Here is a 15,325-nt window from a genome sequence, read left to right on the forward strand (position 1 = left end):
ATTTATATAAAAGATAGGTAAGTGTTTTAAGGGCACTGCTTCGTGTCTTGGAATTATTTTTGCAATTTAAAGGTTATGATTTTCTTATTATTTTAAATCTTATATTTGTGCATATTTTTTAATTTTTGTTACTAAATCACATATTATCGTGTAAAACATTTGAACGAAACTTATAAAAAAGTCTTTACATACATTATGAAAAATACAATACGAGAGAAGGAGCGAATAAACTGAACGTTTTTATAAAATTTGAACGTTATTATTTCAGATTCACAATGAAGGGGCTTCATCTGATATTTTTCTTACTAATCGGCTGCTTTTCGTTATATAACGCGGCACCGGTGATCGGACCTGCACCACAGCCTTTTCTTGATACTATAAAGAGATGTGACAAGTCGAAGGGCTGTATATTTAATGATTCCGGAGATGTAAGCGTGTAAGGGCCCAATTGTTTTAAATCTTTTGCTACTATAAATAAGGTTGGGAAAAAAGATCGTGGCGCTTTTCTGAAATTCGCTGTTTGGTCGAAGAACTTTGGTATTATTTATATAAACCATATCTATGCACGTCGAAAACACATTTGATAAATAAATAGAAACTAGAAAGCGCTGAACAGATTTGGATAACATGCTTGTTACCGAGAAAACCTTGTCGCGGCTACGTCCAAATTGAAAATAGGGTTATATTTTTTAATCTTAAATATTGTTTTTTTTTGTTCTGTTTCAGTAATAACAACAAGCAAAGCTGATATAAATCTTAGGAAGCGATCATTAGCGCCCCGGGCGGAGGCACGACAATGTAACAAACAAGCAATAAGCTTTTTAAAAGTAAATAATTGTGAAATATAACATTTTATTGTGTTTTACTTATATTTGACGTGTTTTTCATTTATGTCATACGAAAATAATAAATAAGTATACTGTATTTTATATTCATATTTAACACTCTCCCACTACTGGACACGAGCCTCCTCTAAGATTATTTTTAAGTAAAAATGTTACTCTTATTCGATAAAAAGATAATATTACTTATTATTGCAAGCTTTATTCATGAATATTAGTTTAGATCTGATTTTGAAGTACAAAAATCCTTAAATCCAGTGCAAGCATAACTGGCTAAGATAAAAAAACCCTTAATCATCTTCTCCCACGGTTTTGGGTTGTCGCAGGACAAATTCAATAGTTTTTCTTCGCATTTTTTTCATTATATTTGATTGATGAGACGAAGATGCCGCTCGCCTGATAAGCTATAGGACCGCTAAGAAACAGTAACAACACCATACAAGACTTTGAATTACAAAGCAGATACTGCGTGGCTTCACTCTTAATCCGAGTCATAAGAGGTAAAGTTTCATAATAGTCAGTTATAACGCTGGCTACAATGTCCTTCAAATTGGAACACAACAGTGCACGCAGACTGCTGCTTGGCGGTAGAAATAGATATTGCATAATGATTTCTTATGTTTAAGCGAATGTTAGACATTAAAATTAAACTATTTTTCGGATTTTGTCGCGGTTTTAATATTTAACTTTTATCCCGACGCGTCGGGACGTCGGGACGTCGCGACGTTTTGAAGACTTTGTAGCCTTCGTGTCAGTCCCCTCCGTGACCACGAAGGGCGCGATAAAATACGAAAAATAGTTAAATTTTAATACATATTGCGGTGGTATCTAGGCCCATACCAAATATCTACCAGTGGCGAACACGTATATCTAAATCATCATTCATCTTTCATTATTAATTGTGCATGTTCTAAATATAAACACATTTGAATCATAATCAGTTCGCGCGGCAGGAGGCTGGAAGGAATATTTTTTACGATTACCAATACGAAGACATTTTAAAATTTGGCTCGAAAGATATGCAGAATCTACCAGGTAATTCTGAATTTTATATAAAAATAATAGATCTCTAAGTATCTTACAAGGTGGAGGGGAAGAAACGCGCTGGGCGAAAGAAAAAATCGCAATGACATTACATTTGTTTGTATTAAGGAAGAGTAGATTATTAAGGCAATATGTTGGCAAATTCTGTAAGTTACCCTATAGATCTAAGCAATAATTTATGTTATTTATTCTTTTGTATATTTTATTATCGTCGGCGTATAAGATAAAATTAGAAATTTCCGTCGAAGGAAGCCCACAGTCGTCCCTAATGCGCCGAAGATGGCCACCGCAGATTTTTTATTGGTATGCCGTGCATTTTATATAGGTTAGGGACTCGGCCCGGCGATCGCCCGAAGGTAAACATCAAGTCTGGGCGGCTCAGCGCCGGGTCGTAAGGCACGGTGACCTCAACATAACCGTCCAGTCGCTCCCCAAGGAGGCTGGACGGTGGCGTTGATACACTTTCTCCGCGAAATCAAAAAAAAGGTCATCAAGAGCTAAAGACTTGTATTCAATTATGTTCTATGATAATTTATTTTTTTACACTTTGTACACATGGTATACATACGGATTTAATGCTATGGGAATTCTCTCCCCGTCAACCTTAGGTGGTGCAGAGAATTGCAAGGAACTTTCTTGCCTGTTGCGAATGTTTTCACGCTGGTATTTTCGCTCGAAAAGATCTCCGAAGGCTAAAATTGTCTTACTTATTACGGCCTTTTTATGACGCAATAATATAGTTTTCGCTATATTGGTACTTGGAGATCCTTAGGATAATCTCTAGAGATTGATGAAAACCGCTAAAAAATATTCGGAGGCTACAATTGTCTTTGCTAGCTCTAGGCAACATCTGGAGCGACGTTTGATAACACGACTGTAGATGTAATAAAATATATTCTAAAGTAATATAAAATTTGATTAGGTTTTGGAAAACATACAATATTTAAAATCATATTCATTCCTTGTAGGAACCAATTGATTTTATATTATACTAGCTTCCGCCCGCAGCTTCGCCCGCGTGGATTTCGGGTTTCAAAAATGGAGAAGGTGCTCAATTTGTCGGGATGTTTTTTTTAATTTTAGGTGGTATGCAGGTGGTCCGATTGTCCGGTCAGGGTCTGATGATGGGATCCTGGTGAAATCGAAGGAACTTTTAACCATTAAGGTTGCACACGAAATGACGGAAGCTTACAAAATGGAGTAACTTCTCCCGTTTTCCCAACATTTTCCATCACTGCTATGCTCCTATTAATTGTAGCGTGATGAAAAGTATACTATAACCAGCTCAGGAGTATGAAAAATAATTGTACCAAGTTAAGTTAAAATCCGTCGAGTAGTTTTTGTTTCTATAACGGTTATACAGACAGACAGACAAAAATTTTACTAATTGCATTTTTGGCACCTGTATCGATCCCTAATCACCCCCAGTTATTTTGGAAATATATTTCATGTACAGAATTGACCTCTCTACAGATTTATTATAAGTATAGATATGCAAAAGTACCTCAAAAATTGTCCATAACGAAAACATGCATTTTAAAGTAAAACAAAAGAAATAATATCGTGAAGCCAACCAAATAACTAATGATATATTAAATTTTGTGACTGTTCAATTTAGTCGGGTCCGCGATATCACTTTTGTTGAGTTTCAGAACGCGACATTACATTATTATATTCTGTGCTCCAACGCACACTGCTTTGATGTTAGGAACACACCTACATTGCTTAGACAACAGTGAACTTTATACAATAGCAATAAAGCTCAAATTGACTCTACGTATTAGTTAGAAAACGTTTGTATGGGAAATAGAAAAATGCTGTTTTGAGGATTTTCCCGGCAATTATTCGAATTTTTCTCACCTTTTAAACCTTCCCTAGACCTCCACGAATAATTCAAGACCAAGATAAGATAAATCCGTTCAGCCGTTCTCGAGTTTTAGCGAGACTAACGAACAGCAATTCATTTTTATATATATAGATGAAGCTTCAGGTATAAAATGAAATTGTTCAATATTTTCATCAGTCTCGAATTATTTATTTAACAGGTAAGAAGGTAGTTATTTCTTGCCAGTTCTTTGGTTTAAGGTGTATTAGCCTATCTCGTACCTCTTCCCATTCAACTCCCTGTAATAGAATACGTGCGACGCGTGTGATCTGTCTCCTTCTTGGGCAGGTAAGTAGTAGTACTTATTTCTTGGAAGAAGTTATTTTGTTTAAGGTCAATTAGCCTATCCCATACCCCTCCCTTTACACCTCCCTCACCCTGTAACACAGAATACGTGTGGAGTATGTGCTCTGTTTCCCCATATTTATTTAGGTTTTATGCGTTTCGTTATCTAGACTGTTAACTACTAAACCCATTAAAAAAAAATTATAAATGAAGATTTTCTTTTATTTTTAGGAGCTATTGATATATGACAAAACAGACAAAAAAAATCAAATATTATTGTTTAACGTTTTTTAAACAATAATATTTGATTTTTTCTTCAGTGCTACTGCAGACTTTTCTATTTCTAGGAAAAGTCTAGTATTAAGCGAAGATTTAAGCAGCGAGTAAAATAATGCTTAAATATATATATTTTTTTCAGATTTAAAATGAAATGGGTGCATCTGGTAGCGTTTTTACTAATTTGTTTCTTTTCGTTATATAACGCGGCACCGCTGACAGGCCCCCACCCACAGGTGCTAGATAATTTAAAGGAATGCATGTTGTCGATGACTTGTGTCGTAAATTTCGGCGGAAATGTGAACGTGTAAGAATACAATTCTTTTAAATCTTTGGTACAATAAATAAGGTTCAGGAGATGGTTCCTGATTTCTGAAATTAGCTTTCGGATAAAATTGGTATTATTGTTATGACCAAACCATATTTCGCCACGTTAAACAGGAGACATTTTATGAATAAATTGACAGAAATCTCCACTGAATCCTCGAATATCAGATATCTGACATTCTTAGCAAAGGCTAGGTCAAAAGCATTCGGAAGCGACGGTAATGCACGAAAAGATTGATGAAGGTGGAGGAAGCGCGAGAAGTATGCCAGAATCGGGCAAAGTGGCAATCTATCGTCTTTGCTTACCCCTATGGAATAGAGGCGTGATACTATGTATGTCTGAAACCAGAAACAGCAAATGGGAATAGCTAAATGGATATGAATAAATGCCTATTGCCAAAAAAATCGTGACAACTATTTTTTTTTGTACAAGTACGGCAGTGACCGCTCTGCACCTGATAGTAAGAGGAGTAGCGTCCAGTAGAATGTCGACTGACGAGAGATGATTACCCATCGTCAGTCGACACAATTATGCCGGCCTGTTGGAACTGGATATACACAGGCTGATCCTGGAACGCGACATACTTGCGCCACTATAGCAGGTTTTAACACCTTGTATACGGTGGTCACTATTCGGATATAAATATATCATACCACCAGCAACATACATACAAACTGAAGCTAGGATTATATGATATACTCTTAAGATTTTGTGTTCAATTTTTATTTTGTTTCAGTAATGATAATCGAAGAACAACAACTCGAAAGAAATCCGATGCTGTGATCACCAGCGCCCCGGGCAGAAGCGGAACAATGTAGCAAACAAGAAATAAAGTTATTCAAAATAAATGGCGTGAAATGTAACATTTTATTATCTCAAACTAATATTCGTGATGTTTTCCACTGATACCCTTATATGAAATTATTGAATACTTAAGTATAAATTAAAATATCATCAACCCTACATTTTAAACTGTCCCACTGCTGGGCACGAGCCTCCTCTAGATTATTCTTTAATTAAAAACTTTTACTCCTTTTCGATAAAAAGATAATATTACTTATATAAGCGTCATTCATGAATATTAGTTTTATTCTGCTATACCACAAAGAAACCAAATGTAGATATTATCTGCTACAACCTTAAAAAAAAACAATATATTTTTATTTCACATATGTTTTTTTCAGTAATGATTCAGATAGTCGCTAAATAATGCTGCTTGCTCATGTCGGTTGCCATCTCACCGAACTTTGACAGTGAAGAACAGAGAGTGCACCCGTGTATTGCGCACACACTTGTGCACTCTTGCGTACTGGGCTGATCTTCGTTGAAATTCGCCGCCGTGGCCGAAGTTTAGTTAGGAGGAATTCATCTAAGTACCATTCGACTCAATACTGAATACTTATTATAGGCAGCTGATTGGTAGAATAAAATTATTTACGTTTATTATTATAACGTATTTTTCTTGTAATCAATAAAGTTGCAAAACATAATCAACTGAATATAAAAAAAATCAGAACTGTAAATTTAATTTAGGAGTGGATGATAATGATGTAAAATGAGTTTTTCTCCGCATTTTAGCCAGTAAACAGATCAGATCCTCGTTTTGAGCGTTGCGTAGAAACAGACATGTAGATATAAATACACCAAACGTTGACAGAATATTGTGCTCAAGAATCTTACCGAATATGCTATTCAAGTAAAATAAAATAAAATGCTTTATTCATCACGTAGGCGAACATAGCGCTTATGATAAACATGATAAATGAGAATATTTAATTATTACTTAAATGAAGTCGCTTTTACAACTTAAGGCATTTTATCATTGCATTCTATATTGGACATTAAATAAGTGGAAAACTTTAAAGTAAACAAAGGAAAGAAGAAATAAAAAAGATGAACAGATAAGAACCAAAAACTCGCATTCAATAATGTTATAAGAGAATCCCATGCAAATTTCTAGGCCATTGCGACTTTTTCATTATGGTATTTTTCCTCCTAAGTACGTATATCATACAAATCGTTTTGGTAATGCAATGAGAAAACTTATTTAAAATCATATTACAGGGAACAAATTGATTTCATATTATGTGAGGATAAAAATGAAAAATGTATCAAATGAAACTACATATTTCATATTTTTATCAGTCACGTATTTACACGACAGGTAGGAAGTTCGTTTTTTGCAAAACGTCGGGCTATTATAATTTGAATTTCATATTAATTTGTGTAGATATTTGATCACAAGCCTATATTAAGACCGGACAAAGAATTACGACAAGATTTAGCAAATTAAGTCTTTGAATTACTTAAAACACGCCTGGCTATTATTTCTAATTAAGGAAATTGCAATGGCTGGCGGCCATTGGTCATTGACATGGACAATAATCAAAGCGCACAGCGAGTGACTTATGTGTTTAATAAAATTTAAATATTATTTTAGATTCACAATGAAGAGGATCCATCTGGTAGTTCTTTTACTAATTTGGTACTTTTCGTTATATAACGCGGTACCGACACCCAACCCTAAACCACAGACAAATTTAAAGGGATGTGCGTTGCCAATGAATTGTATCTTTAATTTGGGTGGAAGTAGTAACAAGTAAGGTTTTAATTTATTTAAATCTTATGCTACTACTACTTATTAAACTATAAATATTTCTAAATGAGTATTTAAAATAAATGCGAAATGACTAGTGGTGACAGGTGAGGCTTTAATTCATTTAAATCTAATGCTAATTACTATTAATTAAAGTTTATACAAATATTACTAATTAGTACATAAGATAAATGCGATGTGACTTTACTCAAACGATTTCTCTTTAGTGCGTAAACTCAAAAACCGCAGAATTGGATGAAATGCGAATTGCTCTAAAACTGTGGCGTGGCTAAATTTTTATTTTACGTATAAAATTTTTCTCGTATTATATTTTTTTGTTACAGTCATAACGACCGAATGACAACCAAAAAGAGATCCGACGAAGTGATCGTGACTGCTCCGAGCAGGAGCAGAACGCGCCCCGGCGAGAAAGAAAGATACTGATTCCTAATGAATACTGCGAGGGCTACTTTTATTGTTTTTTTTTTGTCTTTAACTTAAAGGTGTGAACTATAACCTATATAAAATTAAATAGTAAAAATAAAACTGACTATATTTTATATGGTCCACTGCTGGACATGGGCCTTCCCCAAAGTTATCGAATATGCGTTACATGACATATATAACACTCATAGAAGATCGCGCACAGCGACTTTTTCAGGGTTTTTGTTACGCGTTTTGTAATCCCACATTTGTATCATTACTATCGCGCTAATTGCGTTGGTAAACGCGACTTGCAACTGTGGTCTTTATACTGATTCCTATATCGAAGTTGCGTTACGACAGTTATCGTTAATCAAGCGCGATAAAAACATAAAATATTTTTTAACCCGATTCGGGATTCGAAGCCAGTACCTCAGCGCGATAATCGTATTTGTACCGCGGAAGCATTAAAACTACGCCATCGAGGCAGTTGATTATGTAGGTACTGCCTACCTAATGAGAATTAGCGCCTGGAGCATTCCTTCTGTGCGCGTTATGAGGTGGGACCACACGCTTGAACATGAAATAAAATACATTATAAAAATAATATAAACTTTGATTGATTCATATGCAAAAAAATTTTTTTTCAATAATACTGGGAACCAATTGATTAACTTAATGTAATTTGAAGCTTCAAGTATAAAATGAAACTGTATAATAATTTCATCAGTCGCGAATAATTTATTCGACAGGTAGGAACTTAGTTTTTTGCGACACGTCGGCTTGCAGTTTTCTTATTGTTTTTATATAAATTCTGTAGATATTTGATCAAAAACCTATATTATAAACCGTGTAAAGAATTGCGACAAGCTTTAGCAAATTTGCCTTTTCATTACCAAAAATGCCTGGCTACTAATTTTGATTCAGGAATGTGCAATGGCAGTTTTTAATCCCTAAGAAAGACCATAATAAGAGCAGCAAGTGACTGATGTTTTTATTTAATTTAAATGTTATTATTTCAGATTCACAATGAAGGGGCTTAATTTGATATTTTTATTACTAATTTGCTGCTTTTCGTTATATAACGCAGCACCATTGGTCGGCCGCAAATCGATTTTGCTTGATAGTTTAAAGAGATGTTCGATATCGTTGAATTGTATCATTAATGTCGGCGGAAATGTTAACAGGTGAAGTCTTATTTCTTTTTATTATGCTACTACTTAGATTAGTATTATAAACGCGAAATGTGTGAAGATTTAAAAGAACCCGTCGTAGTAGCTCACGTAAATGTGCTGTGTTTCGGGATTTGGCTGTGTATATGCGATTTCGAACAGGCCGTCGTAATGGCGTCGTCTGGGCCACATTGCTCATACCATGGTGTAATACTGCAGATCCCAGGTTTTTATAAATGCCGAGCCTGCATAAAAAACTGCAGCACGGATTTGGGCGAAATGCCTGTTACCGAGAAAACTATGGGTAAACGGACTAAGAATTTAATATTTTACTCTTAAGATCTTGCCCTATTCTTTTTTTCTATTACAGTGATGACGATACAGAAACGACAACCAAAAAGATAACCGAGAAGCCGACCACCAGTACCCCAAGCAAAACTATGTAGTATACAAGTAAATTAGCTCTGGAACAGATTTTTTAAAATTATTGAGCGATATATGTATTTTTCGTTTCATACTTAAATGAAATTATGAGATATGATAATTATATTGTGGACCTTACACGAAAGTAATAAATGATTATAAAAATAAAATACCCTCCCTATCCTATATTTCATATTATCCCACTGCTGGGCATGGACCTCTAATACTGAGAGGATATTTTTTTTCCAGTGTTCTATCTGTGTGTGTAATAAGATTCGCTGAAAAGTGTGTTGTGCGTGAATGTGGCGGATGGCCAGCGAGGAGTTTGCCTCGCTATTTCATATGCTGAGCGGAATTAGGCCTTAGTCCACCACACTAGGCTAGTGCTTGGCATATTTTACCTTCGAAATTATCATGGCAAATTCTTATAAGGGTATTAAACTCGTGTGCGAACTGCGTCGCGTATTCACTTTAACGCGAAGAGCCGAACGACGAACGAATTCGCAATATTGTACAGTTCGCGCATTTCGCGGGCTTCCATGCCGTAAATGTGGAGGAGGTCTTAGACAAATACATGTTAAAAATAATTCCTTAAACCTTAGTTGGTTCGGTAGTCTTGTTATCCTACTAATATTATTAATGCGAAAGTTTGTGAGGGTGGATGTATGGATGTATGTTTGTTCCTCTTTCACGAAAAATAATTATCCCGGTAAACTCATTCACGCGGGGGAAGCCGCGAGCAAAAGCTAGTCTTTATATAATTATAACAGTATCTCAATAGAAAACTTAATAGGGTACCGGACTCATTTTTGTTCTTTACTATTATCAAATATTTACATAATATAAATTATAACACAGAAGGAATTATTAAAATCCGGTAAAAAATCAACAAGTTATAAGTCTTTGAATTTCGGTGGAAGGGGTAATTAACAAGAAACAGAAAAGAGACGAAATATCCACATGTGACGTCATCGGGAATTACGACGCGTGCGAAAAAAAGAGATGAAGCGATATCCCCACATCGCGCCCACTTCTGCACGTTACAATTATTTTAAATATGAATTACTCGCTCATTTTTTAACCAATTGTTATGCAGTTTTCGCAGGAGTGCTTCTTTTTCGTATTATTAACCATTACATATAGAATAATGTACAAAATCAAGCATAGGCCGGTCCCCTATTGATGTCAATGCATCAATTAACTTTTTTGTATGGATTTCCAAATTCATAAATAATTTCGTAAAAGCGTTTTTTGGATAAGTGTTGAGATGAACTGTCCTAGTCCTATCTAAAAAAGAACCTGGTATATTTCATTTTTAAACCCTAATAAATTCAGTCTTGATGTACGTTTAGATTTTTTTTAATTGTAAGATTTGCTTGAAAACATGATTATAATTAAAAAAATATATGAAGGAATGAATCTCAACGGAGCCAATCTCAACGGAGATCAGCCAGGTAAGTAGGATATATTATAGTGCACAAGTGTGTACGCAATACACAGGTGCACTCTTTGTTCTTTCACTCTCATAGTTCGGTGAGACGGCAATCCAACATGACCGGAGAGAGATCAGGCGCAGGACCAACGGCTTTACGTGTTTCCGAGGCACGGGGGTATCACACCACCAACTTTCTGACTCCGAACTGTAACTGAGTAATTTTTAAGATGGAAAACCCAGTCACGATTATTTTGGCCCGCCCCGGAATTCGAACCCAGGACCTCAGCGCGGTAGTCGTACTTGTACCGTGTACAGTAACAACTACGCTATTGAGGCAATCAAAAAAAATATATACTCAGTAATACTCCTAGGTATCACAAATAAAATTTAAATAGTTATAATGGTATGACGAAAAATAAAGCCCAATAAAGTAAATTTAAACATCAGTGTGATTTTATGCCGTTGAAAATTGAATTACGTCATGATGGCGTTTGTTTGTGCATTAAAATTATTAATATCGGCTTTATGTATGCTCGCCATATAACAACAGTATATTTTTCGTAATGAATTAATTTGATAGTTTAGTTACAACATTTAATACTATCTCAGATATCTGAGATAGTATTATTTAGAAAAGATCAAGGGTCCTATTCCGTCTACGGGGGCATATCCGTCTTTTTGCGATGATGGCCGTTCTAATCGATGTACAATTTTAATAGCCTTATAGGTAAATGGATGATTTTTTTGACTCTCTTGCTATACGGCTATTGAAGTGAATATACTGTGAACAATGGACGAAAATAAATATCCAATATTATAGTTCTTAGTACTTATATGCATCATAAAGAACCTAGTTATTTTAGTTTTTGTGAGTGACCTACGGAACTATAAAATTATTCGCTGTACTAATAACTGGAAACGCGACAAGGTTTTCTATATGTTAAAGAAAATTGATTGTATGTTATTCGAAGCATTATGCATGAATCAATTTAAAATGTAATACTTTCTTTTAATGTTTTACTTTGATTCAAGAAGTTGATACGTACACTCGTGTCAATTAGAAGGTAATTTTGTAATTTTTTTTTATTTAATACTTCGGCCAGCAATGGCCAGCGATAGGTTACGATAAATAATTTATAAAAAAACATTATGTTATAAAGATGCTATTATTTTACGTTAATATATTTCATTTAGTTTTACGCCATTTTACAAAAAAGACTTTTTTGCTTAATTTTTTTTAAGCATCTATGTATTGTAAAATAAAGATCGGTTACGTGTCAATAATTCTTGTAGTAACTTAGAGCCTTCTAAGTAAATACTGATTAAAAACTAGCTAGAATTCGACCTGTCTTCCAGTGGCGAAAGGTGAAGTTTTTCGAAAGGAAACCCGACACAACATAATATACAGTCTTACTTATAAAAAATTCTCAAAGCTACGCTTAGTTAAAACACAAATTTACTCGATCAGCTGTGAGTCAAAACCCGCCATCTTGCCTCTAAATTAGGTTTAAACTAGGAACCGGTGATGTTTTGACAGCTATTTAAGCAATTCATAACCACCTCTTAACGCTAAAACAAGTTTATAAGTAAAACTGATAGTTACTAGCATAAATACGGTTTGCAATAATTAGAATCTACATAAGTTCTAAATAAAAGGAAACCCGCAGGAATCAGTTCTCAAGGACTCTACGCCACTGTCTACCGAGTTAATTTGTGTAATCCGTAAATACTTTTAGTGTTGGTTGCTGTTCAAACAGGCCGTCATAGTTCTGTCGACTGGCGAGAGATCTCTAGTCAAACGATACTCTATGTGGTCGCCGAACTATTTATCAAGTTTATTGGAGTCATTACCGTTGTCCGAATAAAATAATCTCATAGTTAGTTGAATTTCTGTTTTTTTTTTCAGATAACAATGAAGCTACTGTATTTCATCTTTTTGTTACTAACCCTAAGTTTGGTTGTTGAGGTGAATTCGTTTCTGCCGTTTACAAAGCCTGATCTCAGCCAGTTGAAGCAATTTTTTTTTACTAATACCCCGGGAAACAGTACCAGGTGAGATGGACAGTTTCTTAAACATATAGCATACTAACATATATGTACAGTCAGCCACAAAAGTAGTTAAACAAATCCAAAATTTCAAATCGCTTTATACCTTTGTGTCGATATTAACATTACTTTTTTCCCTAAAATAAACATTAAAACATTTTAGGTAAGAAAAAAGGATATTTCGAATAAAGTCAAGCGATATGAAGTTTTAAATTTGTTCAGCTACTTTTGTTACTGACTGTACATCTATATAAAACAAAAAGCTATAACAGAAGGGTAGCTTATCCTTGAACACTAAGGTTCATATTATATTTCCTATTTTGACTGCCTCGGATATCCGTGGTGTAGTTACCCTGCCTACGTGGTTTATTTCCTTGCCGAGGTTTCGGGATCCATTCCTTAGACTATCCCGCCCTTACACCCGTTACTGAAACTTCTATAGTCAGGGACGCCAGCACGTTGCTCGTATGAAATCGAGCGGGGAAACTCGATCTCGATGCTTGGATAGGGTTAAACTAAAACACACACACACACACACATACACACACCATCACGCATTTATCCCCGAAGGGGTATGCAGAGGTGCAACCAGGGCACCCATTTTTCGCCGAGTGTGTTCCGTCCTATGATGTTAATGGGTTATTATACATTTATACAGTACGAACATTCGTAAACTAAAGATACTTTAATTTTATATAGTTCAGTAATAGACTATTATTATATGTTTTTGGTCTAGAAAGATTTGGAAATGTAAGTAACGTGAAATAATGTGATATTTTTTTCAGTAATGCAACAGTTGCCTAGCAGTGCAGCGGTTTCGCAAATGTTTGGGTTAATAAAAAATTAAATCCTTTGTAGTTTTTTTATTTCTTTGAAAGACGAGAGCTTGCCGTTTGCCTAATAGTAAGCAATACGACCGCCCATAAACAATAGAAACACCATCCAAAACCTTGAAATGCATTAAGTAAATTAATTTAAAAATACTCTACATGTTTGAACTAAGAATTCAAAATGCATTGTCACGATTCCACATTTATAGAAGTAACTCGGTGTAGATCAAAGCGTTGCATTGTTATTGTAGTAATTAAATGTAGATCTTCTAAAACATTGTTGAATTGCTCGTCTATCTTTATGCCTAATTTTTTAATAATTTTAGGCAGCCTGCAGACCTAGTTGCTTGTGGAACGAACTACCGAATGTCTGCAGGTTCAAAAACCCAATGGCAAACAAATCTGATTTTTCTAAAATTATGTGTGTATTCTTTATGAATTACCGCTTGCTTTAACGGTCAAGGAAAACATCGTGAGGAAACCTGCACACCTGAGAAGTTCTATATAGGAATTTTGAGGATGTGTCAAAACTACATCCACACTAGGCTAGCGTGGTGGACTAAGACCTAATCCCTTTTAATAGTAGTGGAAGCCCGTGCCCAGCAGTAAGACAGTATAATGTAATACATGATATTGTTATATTATGATAACGCCAATAATTAATGCAATGTGGTTCAATGTGGTTAATTAGCTTTGGTAATGCGGTTTAGAACACATCCAACGAGAAAATTATAATTGTCCTAGTAACAACGATCCGGTTAGAGAAATTAAGGCAAAAGTAGTTACCTATAATTATAGGCTTTTATCTACCTTTCAATGTATGCATACATGTATGTAAGTTCGATTCAAATTTTGTGAATTTTGAAGCATTTATCCTTAAATTATTAAAATGAAATTTACTCTTTCAAAAATATCAAATTGGTTCAGCGTCAACAATTTATAATAGTAAAAAATTAATATGTATCAAATTCGTCAAACCTAGTGTTAAAAAGTTAACGGTAATATTTTTATAAATGGTAGCGCGATGTATCTTGTAGATCTACACAAATTTTTTGGGTATCACTTTGGACTCTAGTAGCGAAGGGCCCTTATAACCAGATTCCTGCCTGTTTCCTTTTATGTAGCATTTATATAGAATCTAATTACCATAAGAACGGTTCGGAGATCGGAATTTTATGCATATTATTACCTATATGTTGCACTCGATTTCCTTCTGGAACATTTAACCTTTCGCCACTGTTGGATTCTAAATTCCTCATTTATCTGTCCTAGCTTAAAAGCAGAACGCCGCAGTTTTTGCAGTCAGGAGTATTTGCCAATTGACTGACATTAAGACAGCTAGATTGGCCCCTATTGCATACTATCATAGTTTAACAAGTTATGGAATTTCCTACGGGGTGGTGCTGCTGACATGAATACCATCTTTGTTCTCCAAAAGCAAGCAATGAGATTTATTTTTTGGTAACTCTTAGCTGTTTCGAAAGAGAAAAATTTAAAGTAATAAATAAAATGATAGTAGCATCGCAATTCATATTTGCAAATTTAATATATATCCATAAATATATAGAAAGAATCCCAAAAAGCGGTATCTACAGTTTAAATAGTAAAAATAATAATGATCTAGTTACAAAACTAGGTTCCAAAAGATCAGTAAATCTTATAAAAGTTACTTTAATACCAAAATTCCTACAAATCAAGTCTTTAATATGGGTAAATTCCAAGCAACTATTAAGCGAAAGT

The 15,325-nt window shown here is 34.7% G+C and overlaps 2 long non-coding RNA genes across 2 annotated transcripts; both read left to right on the forward strand.

Moving 5' to 3' along the window:
• LOC115443323 lies at positions 1-869 on the forward strand. Its single transcript, XR_003938599.2, has 3 exons — positions 1-72; positions 269-436; positions 727-869. It is a non-coding gene; the product is annotated as an uncharacterized LOC115443323 (long non-coding RNA).
• A 10,829-nt stretch (positions 870-11,698) lies between these two features.
• Positions 11,699-13,608, forward strand: LOC115443348. The gene is made up of 3 exons (XR_005113358.1): positions 11,699-11,773; positions 12,616-12,761; positions 13,541-13,608. It is a non-coding gene; the product is annotated as an uncharacterized LOC115443348 (long non-coding RNA).
• The last annotated feature ends 1,717 nt before the right edge of the window (positions 13,609-15,325 follow it).

This window comes from Manduca sexta, chromosome 28 (assembly GCF_014839805.1).
Source record: "Manduca sexta isolate Smith_Timp_Sample1 chromosome 28, JHU_Msex_v1.0, whole genome shotgun sequence".
Lineage (NCBI taxonomy): Eukaryota > Metazoa > Arthropoda > Insecta > Lepidoptera > Sphingidae > Manduca > Manduca sexta.